The sequence below is a fragment of the Bombina bombina genome, chromosome 1, assembly GCF_027579735.1.
Source record: "Bombina bombina isolate aBomBom1 chromosome 1, aBomBom1.pri, whole genome shotgun sequence".
Taxonomy (NCBI): domain Eukaryota; kingdom Metazoa; phylum Chordata; class Amphibia; order Anura; family Bombinatoridae; genus Bombina; species Bombina bombina.
Window position 1 is genome coordinate 1356598571 of NC_069499.1, and position 19690 is coordinate 1356618260.

Here is a 19690-nt window from a genome sequence, read left to right on the forward strand (position 1 = left end):
TGCAGATTATGAAGATGAAGATAGTCCAATATTACTGGCCTTATCCACAATTATAAACTTCTTCTTCTGTAATCAAATATAATGTATTTTGATTACAGAAGAAGAAGTTTATAATTGTGGATAAGGCCAGTAATATTGGACTAACTTAATCTTCATAATCTGCAATTTCTCTTAAAGGGACACTCCAGTCAACATTAAACTTTCATGATTCATTTGCATGCAATTGTAAACAACTTTCCAAATTACTTCCATTAACAAAATGTGCACAGTCTTTTTATATTTACACTTTTTGAGTCACCAACTCCTACTGAGCATGAGCAAGAATTCACAGCATATACGTATATGCATTTGTGATTGGCTGATGGTTGTCACATGATACAGGGAGAGTGGAAATAGACATAACTTTGCAATTTATGTAACAAAAATCTACTACTCATTTAAAGTTCAGACTAAGGCCTCTAGTTATCAAGCCGTCAACCTCAAATACGCTGGAAGTCCGCAGCGTATTTGTGGCGAGGCTGATTCGCCTAAGTTATCAAGCCCTGCTGCCCGGCAAAAGTAGAATATAGTGACTTAAGCTTCGATCCGCCGGACTCAGTCCGACACAGATCAATTCTTACGTCACTCCAGATGTTCCGAATGCAAGTTCGGCACAATCTGACTACTTTTGGGAGTTATCAAATGACTACCAGGTACGCTTGGCACTTTTCCGGCCCAGCGTACCTGGTTTTCAACCCGCCGCCCTGGAGGCGGTGGATCCCATAGGAATCAATGGGAGTCTGACCATAGCGAAAGCTCATGTTCGCTGCTGCCCAACATCCCATTGATTCCTATGGGAGCTGTCTACACCTAACACCCTAACATGTACCCCGAGTCTAAACACCCCTAATCTGCCCCCCTACATTAAACCTATATTAAACTTATTAACCCCTAATCTGTCCCCTACACCGTCGCCACCTGGAAGAGGATGGCTCCGCGTCGGCTCGTTTGAAGAAGGCTCCTCTCCGGATGGATGAATATTGAAGCGCCCCTTGGATGATGACTTCGGCCGCTGCGGATGTCCTCTTCTGTTCCATCGGTGGTCGGCTGGCTGAAGACGGCTAAAGGTAGGATGATCTTCAGGGGGTTAGTGTTAGGTTTTTTTAAAGGGGGTTTGGGTGGGTTAGAGTAGGGGTATGTGGGTGGTGGGTTTTAATGTTGGGGGGGTTGTATTTTTTTTTACATGCAAAAGAGCTGAATACTTTGGGGCATGCCCCGCAAAAGGCCCTTTTAAGGGCTGGTAAGGTAATAGAGCTGTTAACTTTCGTAATTTAGAATAGGGTAGGGCATTTTTTTATTTTGGGGGGCTTTGTTATTTTATTAGGGGGCTTAGATTGGGTGTAATTAGCTTAAAAATCTTGTAATATTTTTTTATTTTTTGTAAGTTATTTTTTTTTATTTTTTTGTACTTTAGTTAGTTTATTTAATTGTATTTAATTGTAGGTATTTGTAGTTAATTAATTTAATTTATTTAATGATAGTGTAGTGTTAGGTTTAATTGTAATTGTTTAATTGCAACTTAGGTTAGGATTTATTTTACAGGTAATTTTGTATTTCTTTTAGTTAGGTAGTTATTAAATAGTTATTAACTATTTAATAACTATTCTAGCTAGTTAAAATAAATACAAAGTTACCTGTAAAATAAATATAAATCCTAAAATAGCTACAATGTAATTATTAGGGTTTATTTTACAGGTAAGTATTTATTTTTAAATAGGAATAATTTAGTTAATGATAGTGTAGTGTTAGGTGTAATTGTAACTTAGGTTAGTTTTTATTTTACAGGTAAATTTGTCTTTATTTTAACTAGGTAGCTATTAAATAGTTAATAACTATTTAATAGCTATTGTGCCTAGTTAAAATAAATTGAAATTTGCCTGTAAAATAAAAATAAATCCTAAAATAGCTACAATATAATTATTAGTTATATTGTAGCTATATTAGGGTTTATTTTATAGGTAAGTATTTAGTTTTAAATATGAATAACTAATTTAATAAGAGTAATATTTATTTAGATTTATTTAATTAATATTTAAGTTAGGGGGTGTTAGGGTTAGGGTTAGACTTAGGTTTAGGGGTTAATAATTTTATTATAGGTTGCGGCGGTATAGGGGGGCAGGATGGGGTTAATAAATTTATTATAGGTGGCGACGGTGTAGGGGGGGCAGATTAGGGGTTAATAAGTTTAATATAGGTGGCGGCGGGCTCCGGGAGCGGCGGTTTAGGGGTTAATACATTTATTATAGTTGCGGTGGGGTCTAGGAGCGGCGGTTTAGGGGTTAATAACTTTAGGGGGTAGAACAGTATAGTTTAGTGTGGGTGCTTAGTGACAGCTTATCAATAAAGCTGGGAAAAAGTCAAAGAGCAGCGAGATCGGATGAGTGATAACTATCACGGTCCGCTGCTCATCGCCCCGTACTTGGTGCGCGGCTTTTTGACAGCTTTTTTGATAACTTTGGCGAACGTATTCAGGTCCGCGGCAGCGATGTAAGGTGAGCTTAGGCGGGCGTATTGGGGCCAGCGAAGGCAGGTAAGTAGACGGCTTAATAACTAGAGGCCCATGTGCTATTGCATTGTCTTCTTATCATGCATTTGTTAATTATGCAAATCTACAATGTTGACTGGTCCTTTAATACAGAGTTTTAGATATTTTAAATAGTATGAATGGTGTGTTGGAGTACTTACCTTTTTAACTTATTAAATTAAAAGTTATGTTTTAACTGGAGGAATACCGTCAATTTCTTAGTCTGGGCAACAGTGGAGTGGAATATGCATACTTTTTTGTGGATAACCCTTATCCACTAATTTCTGTTTCATATTTATTTATGCAGAGCACCAACCAACAAAACAAGTAATGGAAGACTTGGGCACTATTATACACTAAACTAGTAAAGTGCAACCATACTATTAAACTACAAGTGGGGATTGCCTATATAGTGCCATTGTTATTTCTCCAATTTTCTTAACGACAAGACAAGTTGAGAAGGAAAAAGATCAGTCAGTAGTCAGCTTACAGCACACAGTCAGCAGCCAGTTAATCAGTAGACGACAGTCATACATTGAGATCCAGAAGTCAGTCCAGAAGAGTCAAGAATGCCAGGATCATCAGGATAATTTATAGATTCTGCACCTTTCCATAACAGCGCCATATCCAGTGCATGTGTTACAAGTAGCGTCATTTTTTTTAAAAGATCAAGTGCCACCATCGTTGATGCACATTGTTGCAGGCCTGGGAAGGAGTTGATATCTGTGTTATCTCTGGCACAGATTCGCATATCTGGACTAGGAAAAAAATGGATGAAGCCAACGTGTCATGACTACAGTCAGTGTTCCAACCTGATGCACAATCATCTGCCTGTCCCTTGTCCTACTAATTGTTAAAGGGACAGTAAACTGTAAAATTGTTTTTCACTTAATGTATTTCCAATGATGTCTTATACCAGCTGCAAAGTATAAAACGTATGAAGATCTGCATTTTCAGGTTTATTTGTGTATTTGAAATTGCTGGTTTTGTGCTTTTAAACCGCAATCTATTAAAATGGGTTGAACTAACAGGTAAAATCAGATCTATTTATTGTATCACTTTGTGTACACACACATGCTTCCTTGTATTATTTCTGTCTGTATACCAAAGCCTTATACTTTGGGCCTGAAGGGGAGGGAGTGGAAGGGCCCTACTTCACAGTTTTTTTTTAAAGGAACAGGGAGGGATGGGGCAGCTACACTACAGAAAAGGGGTTTGGGGGTGCGGGGGGGTACTAAATGGCGTTCGCGGGTGGGGCGGAGCCGGTGGGACCACTACACTACAGCTGTCAGAACCTAAGATGGGAGGTTGGAGGGTTAGCTTTAACACTAGTACAACATATTCTGCTATGCAAAAAACATTGGAATGTGAAATATTTACAGTAAATTCACAGTATAACACTTTATTAAATATGAATATTGCATAAATATGCTTTTTCATGTTTTCATCTACTTGACTGCAAAGGGCTCTAATGCACTTATACATATGTCTATAGATGTGTATGTATGTATTTACAGTGGGGAAAAAAAGTATTTAGAGAGTCATCAATTGTGCAAGTTCTCCCACTTAAGAAGATGAGAGAGGCCTGTAATTTTCATCATAGGTATACCTCAACTATGAGAGACAAAATGTGGAAACAAATCCAGACAATCACATTGTCTGATTTGGAAAGAATTTATTTGCAAATTATGGTGGAAAATAAGTATTTGGTCAATATCAAAAGTTCATCTCAATACTTTGTTATATATCCTTTGTTGGCAATGACAGAGGTCAAACGTTTTCTGTAAGTCTTGACAAGGTTGTCACACACTGTTGCTGGTATGTTGGCCCATTCCTGTATGCAGATCTCCTCTAGAGCATTGATGTTTTGGGGCTGTCGCTGGGCAACACAGACTTTCAACTCCCTCCAAAGATTTTCTATGGAGTTTGAGATCTGGAGACTGGCTAGGCCACTCCAGGACCTTGAAATGCTTCTTACGAAGCCCCTCCTTCGTTATCCGGGCGGTGTGTTTGGGATCATTGTCATGCTGAAAGACCAGCCACATTTCATCTTCAATGCCCTTGCTGATGGAAGGAGGTTTGCACTCAAAATCTCACGATACATGGCCCCATTCATTCTTTCATGTACACGAATCACTCGTCCTGTTCCCTTTGCAGAGAAACAGCCCCAAAGCATGATGTTGCCACCCCCATGCTTCACAATAGGTATGGTGTTCTCTCTCCTCCAAACACGACAAGTTGTGTTTCTACCAAACAGTTCTACTTTGGTTTCATCTAACCATATGATATTCTCCCAATCCACTTCTGGATCATCCAAATGCTCTCTAGCATACTTCATACGGGCCCGGACATGTACTGGCTTAAGCAGGGGGACACGTCTGGCACTGCAGGATCTGAGTCCCTGGCAGCGTAGTGTGTTGCTGATGGTAGCCTTTGTTATGTTGCTCCAGCTCTCTGCAGGTCATTCACTAGGTCCCTCCATGTGGTTCTGGGATGTTTGCTCACTGTTCTTGTGATCATTTGACCCCACGGGGTGAGATCTTGCGTGGAGCCCCAGATTGAGGGAGATTATCAGTGGTCTTGTATGTCTTCCATTTTCTAATTATTTCTCCCACAGTTGATTTCTTCACACCAAGCTGCTTGCCTATTGCAGATTCAGTCTTCCCAGCCTGGTGCAGGTCTACAATTTTGTTTCTGGTGTCCTTCGACAGCTCTTTGGTCTTCACCATAGTGGAGTTTGGAGTGTGACTGTTTGAGGTTGTGGACAGGTGTCTTTTATACTGATAACAAGTTCAAACAGGTGCCATTAATACAGGTAATGAGTGGAGGACAGAGGAGCCTCTTAAAGAAGAAGATACAGGTCTTTGAGAGCCAGAAATATTGCTTGTTTGAAGGTGACCAAATACTTATTTTTCACCATAATATGCAAATAAATTCTTTCCAAATCAGACAATGTGATTGTCTGGATTTGTTTCCACATTTTGTCTCTCATAGTTGAGGTATACCTATGATGAAAATTACAGGCCTCTCTCATCTTCTTAAGTGGGAGAACTTGCACAATTGGTGGCTGACTAAATACTTTTTTCCTCCACTGTATATGTATGTATATATGTCTGTAAATACGTATATACACATATAAATACATAAATACATCTGTACACATATATAGACATATGTACAGTATATATATATATATATATATATATATATATATATATACACACACACACACATATACATATTCAGACATGTATATGTATGTATCTCTATGTTAAAGCCCTTTGCCAGATCTTTGAGCACTTATAACTTTTTTTTTTTTTTGTTTAAATAAATTTTTATTGATTTTTTGGGAAATAACAAGGACATATAATGAACAACAAACATAAACCAATAATTGTTTTTCAATTATTGGTTTATGTTTCAAGGGGTGGAGGAATCTGCATGTATATTAAACCTGACCTTAAACCTACAATAAGGGAAGATATTTATGATACAAGTGACAATGTAGAGACCCTGTGGGTTGAAATAAAGAGTGGGGGGAAAAATCCTAAAAAAATATTACTAGGAACATGCTACAAGCCTCCCAACATTAGTGACCTGGAGGAAACTCAACTACTTATCCAAATAGGTAAGGCTGCTAATAACAGTGCTGTAATTATGGGAGATTTTAACTACCCTGATATAAACTGGGCCAATGAAACTAGTAATTCAGCTAAGGGGGATAGATTTTTAAATGTTCTCAGGGATAACTTCTTGTCACAATTAATAGAGGAGCCAACTAGAAGTAAAGCTATATTGGATTTAGTGCTATCAAACAATACAGATATAATATCAAACATAGAAGTTAAAGAACATTTGGGTAACAGTGATCATAACATGGTCACATTTGAAATCTCTTTTCATATGCAGTGTTTTAAAGGCTTAACTAAGACTTTTAATTTCAAGAAAGCAAAATTCAACGATTTAAGGAAATCATTAAATAATATAAATTGGGACAATGTATTTTCTAATAAAAATACAGAGGATAAATGGATAATATTTAAAAATTTGTTAAATAAATATACATATCAATACATACCATATGGTTATAAAAATAAAAATAAAAAAACTAAGCCGTTATGGCTAAATAAAAATGTGTTAAAAGAAATTAGGAAAAAACGTAGGGCATTTAAATTATTAAAAGAAAATAGTACAGACTCGGCATACAATATTTATAAGGAATGTAACAAAGCATGCAAAAAAGCAATCAAATTAGCCAAAATTGAAAATGAAAAATTAATTGCCAAGGATTCTAAGTCTAACCCTAAAAGGTTCTTTAAGTACATAAATAGCAAAAAATCTAAGAAGGATAATATAGGTACATTAAAATGTGTGGAGGGTAGCATGATAAATAATGACAGGGAGAAGGCTGAGGTACTAAACCAGTTTTTTTCTTCAGTATACACAAGAGAGGAACCATTGAATGATACTTTGGAACAGAATAGAACATGCCAGTCCATACCACTAACTGGGTTTTGTTTAGAGGATATCAGGAAAAAACTAAAAAATATTAAGGTAAATAAAACTCCAGGCCCAGATGGAATACACCCAAGGGTGTTAAGTGAACTTAGCACTGTTATAGACAAACCTTTACTCTTAATTTTTCAAGACTCATTATCCTCAGGCATGGTACCCCAGGATTGGCGTAAAGCTGATGTGGTGCCACTCTTCAAAAAGGGAAGCAGGGATGATCCAGGAAGCTATAGACCAGTAAGTCTGACATCAATAGTGGGGAAGATATTTGAAGGGATTATAAGGGATTATATTGATGAGCATATTCGTGTAAACAAGATTATGAGTTCTAATCAGCATGGCTTTAGGAGAAATAGATCATGTCAAACTAATCTAATTAGATTCTACGAGGAAGTAAGTAAAAATATAGATAAAGGGGAATCAGTGGATGTGATATACTTAGATTTTGCAAAGGCATTTGATACAGTGCCACATGAGAGATTAATGCACAAAATTAAGGGACTGGGAATAGCTGAAAATGTTAGCTCATGGATAAATAACTGGATAAAAGATAGGGAGCAACGAGTAGCAGTAAATGGATCATACTCAGATTGGACAAAGGTAATCAGTGGCGTCCCCCAGGGATCAGTACTGGGCCCTGTTCTTTTTAATATTTTTATAAATGACTTGGAGCAAGGATTAAATAGCGACATCTCTATTTTTGCAGATGATACTAAGTTAAGTAAGGTCATTAGGTCAGAGCAGGATGAACTCTCTTTGCAAAGGGATTTGCTAAAATTAGAACTATGGGCAAGTGAATGGAAAATGAGATTTAATACAGAAAAATGTAAGGTTCTACATTTTGGAAGTAAAAATAAGCAGGCTATGTATTTTTTAAATGGGACAAGACTTAGCCAAACACAGGAGGAAAGGGATTTGGGAGTAGTAATAGATAACAAGCTAAAGATGAGTGCACAATGCAGGGCAGCGGCTTCAAAGGCTAATAAGATACTAGCATGTATTAAAAGAGGCATTGATTCAAGGGAGGAAAGCATAATTCTGTCATTATATAAAGCCCTGGTAAGACCTCACCTTGAGTTTGGAGTGCAGTTCTGGGGACCGATTGCTAAAAAAGATATTGCAGAACTAGAAAAAGTTCAGAGAAGGGCCACAAAGCTAATAAGGGGATTGGAGAAATTAACCTATGAGGAGAGGCTAGCCAAACTGGGTCTGTTCTCTTTAGAAAAAAGGCGCTTGAGAGGTGACATGATTACTTTATATAAATATATTCAAGGCCCATATACAGAGATGGCAGAAGCTCTTTTTATTCCAAGAAAATTGGTTCTGACAAGAGGTCATAATTTAAGGTTGGAGGAAAGGAGATTTAATCTCCTGCAACGGAAACGTTTTTTCACTGTAAGAGCAATAAAATTGTGGAACTCATTACCAAAGGAGGTAGTGAATGCCAATACCATAGATACATTTAAAAATAGTCTGGATAAATTTCTGTATATAAACAAAATTCATGGATATGATTGCTAGTATTAAATGGGTCACATTTTAATGGGGTTATTTAAGCTTAACTGGAGCTTTTTGTAAGTATTTTAGATTTGTATAGGTTGAACTCGATGGACTTCAGTCTTTTTTCAACCTTATCTACTATGTAATTACAGTAAGGAATTATAACATCTTAGTGACCATTTCTTTCCCTTATTTGAGGGAAGCAAAAAGAAAATTAAAGATAAGTTCTTTGGGTAATAGGGAGAGAGATGGACTGAGGACGGGTATGGAGAGGGTTAGGGCAGATAATAATAGGGATTAGTAAAAAGTAAAAAGGTATATAACAAGAGGGGGGATATATAGGGGACAAGAGGGAGAGAGGAGGTTTAAGGAGGGATATGGAGAGAGTTAGGGCGTGCAACAAAAGAAATCAGTAGGGTGATAAACAGCAAAAATAAAAGTATACAGATATACAAGGGTACATTATGTCATGGTGAAATACAATATAATGTAATTTCCTTGCGCTTGTCTTTTTTAGGTGTAACATGGATAAATAATTAGACGGCATAAATCAGCGAATATTCTCTAGCTACCTTGAGTCTTTGTCGTGTTTTAAAGTGAGAGGGGGGAGGGGGGTCTGAGGGGGAGTATGAGAGGGGTTCGGGCAGGTAACGGTAGGGGATAGGAGGAAGTAGACAAACATAGAAATATGTAAAGATAAATTATAGAATAATATAGTATATTATAGTGTGGTTCCATGTAATTCCTTTGCAGTTAATCCTTACGAAGAATAAAACACATACTTCGAAAGATTATGGAGCCTGTTGTATATAGCAGTGAAAAAGGGTCGGTTTTGTAGAGTCATAGTGTTCTTTGTTCCCATAGGAAAATTACATCTAGTATAAAATCTCTCTTTCCTATAAAACAGTAATGTCTCTTCTCTAGAGCTAGTATGTGTGTGACTTCTGACACCCAATGGTCATAAGTAGGGGGATGAGCTTGTTTCCAATACCGAGGGACAACGCGTCTGGCGCAAGTTAACATCAGTTGAAGGAGTTTCCTCCGGTAGACACATTCCAATCTAGGGATTTGGTTTAGTAAGATCATGGTTGCCGAAAGGGATATCTGTGTGTTCAATGTAAGATTGATGCTACGCTCGATTTGAGCCCAATAAGTGGACATTTTGTTACAGGACCACCATATGTGGGAAAGTGTGCCCACTTCCCCGCATCGCCTCCAGCAGCTCGAGTTAGCTCCTGGATATATTTCATTTAATTTTTGAGGTGTAAGATACCAGCGTGAGATGATCTTATAATTAAGTTCGGTCAGAATGAGTGAGGAGGAAGAGGAGTGGACTGTGTTAAAACATTTTAGCCAGGTGTCTTTTGGGAGCTGAACTCGAAGTTCAGTTTCCCATTTGGTGGTATATGAGGGTAGTTTGACTGAGTGTATAGCTCTTAAGAGTTTATGTGTGAGAGAGAGATGGGATTTTTGAATGTCTTTTGTATTGCATAGCTTCTCAAATGGGGTAAGCGGACGGAGGCAATCATTTTTATGAGGGTTATCCATAATTGCTTGTCGTATTTGGAGATAGGGAAACCAACAGTGGAAGGGAGAGCCTATTGATTCCCTTAAGGCAATTCTATCCCTGATTTGGGAGTATTCTGTGAGTAAAAATATAGGCATATTTTTCAGGGAAGAATCTTCTGGTTCAAATTTGAACTGGTGTTGGGATAAAAAAAGGGTGTTATTTAACAGTGGAGTCATTGGGGAGATTGGGGTAGAGAGAGTGTTTGGGTTTCGAATAAGAGAGTCCCATATGGTTAAGGTAGTTTGTATGCATTCATTAGCCTTAGTTATGTGGGGTCTGGATGATTTAGGGAGCCAACAAAGATCTCACATCCCACTTAAGCCAAGGGAGGCAGCTTCCATTTGGATCCATAATTTGGAGGTGGGGTTGTGAGACCATGAGACTATTCGTGTTAAATGTGTCGCTTTGTGATACTGAATTAAATTTGGGACATTTAGGCCACCTTCCTCCTTACTTAAATACATAGAATTCTTTGATATCCTTGGTTTTTTGTAAGCCCAAATAAAAGAATCTAGCATCTTTTGTTGCGTACGAAGGTAGTGTCTCGGTAATGATATTGGTAGAGCCTGGAATATGTATAGATATTTAGGGAGTATCATCATCTTTATTGTGTTTATGCGGCCTATCCAGGAGAGGTGTCCTTGTTTATGCCATGTATGTAATAGGGAGAAGACATGAGTTTGAAGTGTAGTATAGTTCTCTTGGAATAAATTTTTAGGGTTCTTTGGTATATTTAGTCCTAGATATCTGAGGGTATTTACGACAGGGAAGGGAGTTTTATGTAAGATATAGTCCATTTCCATTGAGTTTATGTGGATGGGGATAATGCTCGACTTATTCATGTTAATTGAATAGTTGGAAAATTGTTTATAACTCTCCAGATCTCTTATCAGGGCTGGTATAGAAGTTAGTGGTGCCTGCAGAGTGAAGATGATGTCATCTGCAAACAGGAGACATGTTTGTTGGATGTTACCTACCTTAATTCCCAAAATATTTGGATTGTTTCTGATTTGAATAGCTAAGATTTCTACCGTGAGAGCGAATAGGAGAGGGGACAATGGACACCCCTGCCTGGTGCCATTAGAGATAGGGAAAGATTGTGATATTATGTCATTAACCTTAATGGTGGCTCGAGGGTTGTGATATAGGGCCTGTACTCTGGACAAGAATATGTCTGAGAGGCCGAATTTCGACAGGACCGAGCACATAAAATGCCAGTCGACCCTGTCGAAGGCCTTCTCAGCATCAGTAGACAGCATCACTAGGGGGCTTGTTTGTTCGTGTGAGGTTATTAATGTATGTAGGAGTCTAGTGGTGTTGTCTTTTGCTTCACGGCCACTAACGAATCCCACCTGATCAGGGTGGATGACCTTCGGTAGGACTCGGGCAAGACGATTAGCTAAGATCTTAGCATATATTTTAATATCCACATTTAAGAGAGAAATCGGTCTATAGTTGCTAACAAGATCTCTGGGTTTATCTGGTTTCGGAATTACTGTTATCATAGCATTTAAAAGAGATTGGGGGAATGTAAGACCCTGGTCTATAGAGAGAAATAGCTCTTGTAAATGTGGGGCAAGATTACCTATTAATAACTGGTAAAATTTGGTTGTAAGGCCATCTGGACCTGGTGATTTTCCATTGGACATGGATTTAATCGTGTTGACCACTTCTAGTAAAGAGATGGGGGAGTCTAGCATAGACACGTCTTCTTCAGGGATAGAGGGAACATCTATAGAATCTAAATACGTTTGTAGCTTGTCTCTATTCCCCTGATCATTTGTGTTGTTTATGTTGTATAGTGAGGTGTAGTATGTATCAGCTATATCTTCGTTTTTAGTGCAAACTACTCCTGTGCTTTGTTTAATGGATTGAATATGAGAGGAAAGCCTCTTTTTTTTTAAGGATCTGGCCAACATTTTTCCGGCTTTGTTTGATTCAGCATAGAATTTAGCTTTTGTTGTCAGGGCGCGCATATGTGCATTTTCTACCAAGAATTTATTACGGCTTTCCCTAGCTTCCGTGACTGCGGATAATTTTTGTGGGGATTTTGGGTCTTTTTTATGTATAGCTTCACTTTTCTCTAGAGAGTTAGACAAGGTGTCGAATTGAGCAGATCTCTGCTTTTTAAGTTTCGCTGTTAGTTGTATGATAACTCCCCTAATATAACACTTGTAGGATTCCCAATTGTTTGCAGTGTTCGTGTCTGCAGATATATTAAATACAAAGTATTCGTCTGTAAATTTGATGAGTTGGTCTATGATTTCATTGTCTGTGAGGATATACTCATTTAATCTCCAGTTTAAACTGTGACTAGGTATACTCGTCCATTTAAAGATAGATTTAACTAGACTATGGTCTGACCATGTAGTGTGTGAGATTTTTGAGTCAACCAAATTCGTCAATGAGGCTTGGTCACAGAATATGTAATCGAGTCTGGTATAAGATTTTTGCGGGTGGGAGAAAAATGTGTAATCTCTGATGGAGGGGTGTACCGTTCTCCAGGTATCAAACAGCTTAAGTGTGTGGAGAGATGTATTATTATTCCTAATCTGTGAGTTTCTTAGGTAGGAGTGGCCTGTTGAAGTGTCCAGTATAGGGTCCGAAGGGTAATTAAAATCCCCACCTAATATGATTGGGCCTTTGGCAATATCTAGGAGTTTGTTGGTAACTTTTCGGAAAAAACAGGGGGTGGGTCTGATGGGGGCGTATATGTTTGCGAGAGTAATAGGCTTACCATAATAGAGTCCTACTAGTATTAAAATTCTACCTTCATGATCATTGAATTGTTGTAGTAGGTCAAAAGAGGTATTGCATCTAAATAGGGTGCAAACACCGTTATGTCTGGTCAGGCCTGAGCTAAAGTAGTGTTTATCGTAATATTTGGATGAGAGTGTAGGCTCATGGTTTCTTTTAAAATGTGTCTCTTGAATCATAATGATATCAAGATTTCTCTTGTAAAAGTCATGGAGAGCAATTGAACGTTTTTCAGCTGATAGGAATCCCTTCACATTTTGGGTGGCTATTGATATTGATCCTTCATGTGGATGGGTAGGCATTGCAAAGGATATATGTGTGTGTGTCCTCTAAAAAAAAGGAACTAGAGATTTGTACAAGGGAACCAATGTATGAAAATGGGATGGAAAATGTATGGTTAAGAGTTTAGTAAGGTGGTATAGAGTAGGGGTTGGAGAATTTAAATTGAATTGGTGGAGGCTTCTGGGCAAGCTGGGCAAATGCCCACTGGTGTATTGTGATGAGCGTGCAGGAGGCACATGGAATGGTAAGAGGATAGATGGGGAGAGGGGGGGGGGAGAGGGGAGAGGGGATAAGGGGTATGTTATGTGTATGTTGTCAAATCCGTCCAGATCTAAGCAAAACTTTCATATAAACAGATATCTTTATAGCAGCATTGTGAATAATATAGAATTTTCTATAGAACAGGACATTCTTGTATTTTTATATCCACTTTAGGGGACTAAGGTGGCATAATTTGCATCTACAGTGCATATCTTACATTTATAAACTCAGGGAGATAAGTGATTCTAGTGGATAGCTCTGTATTATTGTTATCTAAAGCAGTTTTTGTTTCATAAAATAGAGTGTGCAGATAATGGATAGGTTAATGTCTAATTAGTTTCTAGGGATTAAGGCCTTTAATACATTGAAGACATTTAAGACATTTAAGGGGCTACTATCCCTGTTTGAGATGTAGTAGTAAGTGAGATAGAAAATAAGTGGGGTCTTTATATTCAGTTATGGTTGAGACTATTCCTGTCCTAGCAGTTAACAGCTAGCTTATGGGGTCATTCAACAATTCAATCATAAACTATTATATCGTACGACTGGATATAAACATGACTAATATCATACAATTACATAGGTATATATGTGCAAAACATGCGGTCTATTAATAACAAGATAACTGACCAAAACACATCAAAACATGATGAACATCTAGGAACTTTTTCCTCAAAACATAAAACATAAAACATAGAGGAGAGATCCCTTAAGCACATAAAGTCTAGTGTAATATAGCTTGAAGGGTGATTGGAAACAGTTCCGTGTAAACCTGAAATAAAAGGAGAAAAAGTCTACAAACAAATGTTGCATAGTCAGCATAGACAATCACACATAGTTACGTGTCTCCTTCAGGGTGGTTGAATCTCATCTTCCTCGTTACTGGTTTGTCGCCGCTTGTTTAGAGGGATTGTAGTGTCCATCCAGGGTCTTCTTTGCAATTTAGAGGTTTCCTGTTTACTTGATGTAGAGGATTGCACAGTAGAGGTTTGGGGGTCAGGTAGCGGTATCCCCAACTGTTGGCAGAAATGCTCTGCATCCTGTGGGTAAGAGCATTCGATTTTTTTCCCATTTTTAACAGCAATAACTGAAGTTGGGAATCCCCATCTGTACTGAATCTTCAAAGCACGCAGATGGGAGGTTAAAAAGGAAAGATCTCTTCTCTTTTGGAGTGTTCTTGCTGATAAGTCTTGGAATATCTGAATTCGGTGACCCTGGAACTGGATAGAAGATTGTTTCCTTGCATAGTTGTAGATAGTCTCCCTATGGTGGAAGTTTTGAAAGTGCACAATAATGTCCCTAGGAGGTAAGTTGTCTGATGGCTTGAGACGTAGGGCTCTATGTGCTCTGTCCAAGATGATGTCAGATAGAGTTCCAGAGTTGTTCTTTACCAGGTCTGCAAAAAAGGACTGTAAATAATCTTGTATCTCATTGTTTTGTATGGTCTCAGGAATTCCCCTGAAGCGTAGATTGCTCCTTCTGGAGCGATTTTCTAAATCATCTAATTTTTCCTCTAGGTCTGTCATACGATGATGGTGTTGAAAGGCTTTAGAGGACAGGTTTGCAATCTTCTGAGATGATATGTATTCATGCTCTTCTAAAGTATCAACTCTATAGCATAAGTCCGAAATATCCTTCTTCAAACCTGCGCACTCATTTTTAATGCAAGTTTTAACCTGTTCTATCAGAGCTTCCATAGCGCCATAAGTGATAATATCATCTTTTCCAACATTTACAGTTGTAGGTTGTAGGTCTGACATGGGATCTGCAGCTTCACAAGAGCTTTCATCATGTGAGCTTAGTGTGGTGTCTAGAGCTTTATTGCTTTTTTGCTTGTCAGCTTGTTTGAAAAAAGAGTTCATGGCTCCCTGGGTTGTTAAAGGCAGTTTTTGAGATTTATCACTTCTGGTCAATTTTCTCTGTGACATCATAGAGGTTTTTTGTAGGTTAGAGCAGGTGTTCAATTATATTTATTATATAGTAAGGATGAGACTAAGTAAATCGGAACACCGCTCCCTGGGGTTTTTGCCCTCACAGAGCGATCTCGGGAAAAGGTAGTGGATTCGACCCACTGCTACTAAGAACAGTGGGAAGAGGGATAGGAGGGTGTTCTTCTCAGCTAGCTGCTCAGTTTTAGATATGAGCGTCTGGTGTCCAACCACTGGGAGAACAGGAAACAAGTCACAGCTGCATAAATTTTTTTTTTACTTTTGTCTATAAGGAGAAAGATTACATCTGATGTGTGTAGAGATGAGTCAGGGTGTCAGCATAGACTTTGCTGTATAGATCAGTTTGGTTAGCGGCTGCGACCCATGTCTCACATACAGATATATGTTAAGCCTGAGAAACGATGTAAGTTAGGTACTTCAGCCCAAATGCAGCATTTCAGTTCATGTGTGTGGGCCTAATATGGCGTAGGATTACATGCGTATATTAAAAGCAAAAAATATCCCCTTTGCTAAATTTCGGCCTTGTGTCATGTGGATAGGGTGGATCTTAAAGCGCTGTCTGCTCCATATTTTTAGTTAGTAAACTTAACAGCAACTAGTGTAAGCATTGTCGCCTCTTTCATAAAGCTAAACATTTCACCTGTGTCCGTTATGTTAGGCGATCCGGATCGGTATGTGGACTTGAGTAGAGGTCTGTGTTACATCTTGACTGTAGCGCGGAGCTTAAAGGCCTCGTGGCGCAGTTGTAGACGGCTCAAATAGTGTCCGTAATAGCATACGGATCGGGACCAAAATCTCAGCAAACGTTCTCTATATATTCCGATACTCAGTTAGAGGTTTTATATCTCTGTGCCCCGTTGTTGTCTGTGGTTATGAGCTAATTTGCCCAGCCTGCGTGAGGAGCCTCAGTTGCATGCGACCATCTTAGTTAGCCGCTCGCTCCGCCTCCTGAGCACTTATAACTTTTGTGTGCAATATTTTTATTTAATCATTTTTATTAGATGTTATGAGTTATTATTATTAGGTGTTATGAGTGTAACTATACTTTGCAATGTATTTTTGATGTGTTTTGTGACATTATTTTTGCAAACAGTTGACCACAGCTCTGAAGTCGCGACCTTAGAACTCTTACACAGTCTAATCAGACTCCTCATTAGATACACATTACCTGCAACGTTAGATGCCTTCTCTGCCTTAGGGTAACGCAGGCAGTAATTTAGAGGACCCCTATCAGTGCTCCAAGTAATTTAATACACTTGGTGTATTTAATTTAAATTAGAATTTCAATCACAATTTAAATCACTAGAAGTAAGACTTGATTTAAATCAATTTAAATAACGGTTTTCTTCAAAAAGGTTTAGTTTCTAGAATAATAATAATAATAATAATTACTCAGATTATTTTTAGAGTTATATCAGAAAATGCGATATCGGGATTAACCCCAGTGTTTGTGCGTGTTGGAAGTTGCGTGCGTATTACAAGTTGAAAGTAAATTTTATCACTCGAGCAAAATTTTAATTAGCACTCATCAGGTTATAGCCCCTTAAGAGCTATCTGTTACTCTCAAATAAAAATTTACACAAAACACATCAAAATACATTTAAAAGTACAATTACACTCATAATAACACTATCTAATGAAATTATTTAAAAAGAATTGCATTAAAAAGTTATAAGGGCTCAAAGATATGAGGTCTTAGGTGTTTGGGGGGAAAAAAAGATTGCAAAGCAGTTTAACATAGAGATACATACATCTAGATATCTAAAGATGTATATGTATGTTTTATAAGCATATATATAAATATGTTCTAATAGCGCTTGCAGAAGATGTTCCTCATAAGCAAGTGGGGGAGAGGAAAAGATAGGAATATTTCCAGATGAGTATTAGATTATTGAGATGAAAATAAATAATAGTAAATGCTCACCTGTTAGATCACAGGGACCAGCGATCAGCGACGAGTGAATATGGGTGGTGTGTATTAACACCAAAACACATATGAGGGAGACAGGAGGCTATGCCCCCAAAAAGTAATATATGTGTGTATATATAAAATAATATATGGATGAATGTGGATAATTATAAGTATAAATATACAGAACTGAGAGACAACCACATGATTACTGTGGGAGAGGAACTGTGAAAACGGAGGCCACTTGTAGGAATTTCCAATTCTTACCACACTGTATATGTGGACAGAGGGTAGAAAAGAAAGGAGTTCCTATTTAATATGAGCTGAGAACCACGTTCGTGACGTCACATCCGGAATTCCGACTCTCACGCCGAGACTTGGTTACTAGCTGCTTCGTGCGGCGATCCTTGTCTCAGCGATAGTTGTACATCTTTTTTACCCCCAGGACACTCCAATAGGTCCTCCAGCCTGGCACTTTATTCAAAGTAAGTCTAATAGAAATCTGCACGGTACCTTATTTTGCAGTGCCGTCTGACTATTCATTTATTTTATTTTTTCACATATATATATATATACATATTTTTCCCATATATTTTTTATATATTTCCAATTTAATGTTTATACCTTATATATTTTTTATTCTATTGTGAACAATAAAATTGTTTTTAAATTGTTTTTAAATTGCTTTTATATTTAATTTTCTATCCAATTGATCTAGACACCTACATATATATATATTTTTTATCTAAATAAATGTATAAATTTATATATTTTTTGTTTTATTTTTGATTCTGGTTCTCAGCTCATATTAAATAGGAACTCCTTTCTTTTCTACCCTCTGTCCACATATACAGTGTGGTAAGAATTGGAAATTCCTACAAGTGGCCTCCGTTTTCACAGTTCCTCTCCCACAGTAATCATGTGGTTGTCTCTCAGTTCTGTATATTTATACTTATAATTATCCACATTCATCCATATATTATTTTATATATACACACATATATTACTTTTTGGGGGCATAGCCTCCTGTCTCCCTCATATGTGTTTTGGTGTTAATACACACCACCCATATTCACTCGTCGCTGATCGCTGGTCCCTGTGATCAAACAGGTGAGCATTTACTATTATTTATTTTCATCTCAATAATCTAATACTCATCTGGAAATATTCCTATCTTTTCCTCTCCCCCACTTGCTTATGAGGAACATCTTCTGCAAGCGCTATTAGAACACACCCGATTCTACCTCTCATCATTTTCAAGTCTCACCTAGGAGGAATGAGACACCACTAATAGCAGCAGGCATTGGACATCCCCATAGAGCACTTCACTGCACAACTACTATTGCTCTAATTGTGGCGCAACTAACTACAACCCCCTCTCTTCCCATATATATAAATATATCTATATCTATATATATATATATATATATATATATATATATATATATATATATATATATATATGTGCTTATTTGTATGTACAGATATAATTAAGTGTTTTACTGTATATTTACTGAACATATTTACAAGTCCAATGTTCTTCATTTACAGGATGAAGTCATTTTTATTCTTAAATACATATATCTATGTATGTACACATATATATGTGTATATACCTATACCTACATATCTATTCCTATAATTCATAGAATAGATATATGTATATATATTTTACAGTATGTTTAATAATTTTTAATATATTTTTTTTATGTTATATGTAATAATTCAATAATGTGCCTTATGAATACTAAGTACTCATGAGCGCTAACCTGACCGCGTTCAGATCTAAATTGCGAAAACGCATTGCACAAAACACATAGGATCAGATTACTAGTGGAGCGCAGAGCAATAAGGGATTTATCACGGGTGTTTGTGCTCGTTCGGCTTATCGCTTGTATTACAAATTGAAAGTAAACACAATCTCTAGAGCAATCATGATTTATGCTAGAATGATTGCCGCAATTTCAGAGCTGTGGTTAACTGTTTTGTGAAACTAAAAAGTGTCACAAAACACTTTAAAAATACATTACAAAGGGTTCAATTTACTCACAAGAGAACCTGCAGTCAGGATTTATCAAGCTGCGATCATCATATATATGTATACATATGTATTTATATGTGTGTATATATATATATATATTCAGACATATCTACACAAGAAACATATAGATACATAAGTACACATATATATATATATATATATATATATATATATACATACGTGCATTGGAGCTCTTTACAGACAAGTAGAGGAAAACATGTAAAAGCATATTTATGCAACTGTGTTTGTACTGCACATTAGGGAATATGTTCTAAGTATTCATAAATAGATATTCCTATATATATATGTATATATCTATACCTATATATAATCATGTATATATACA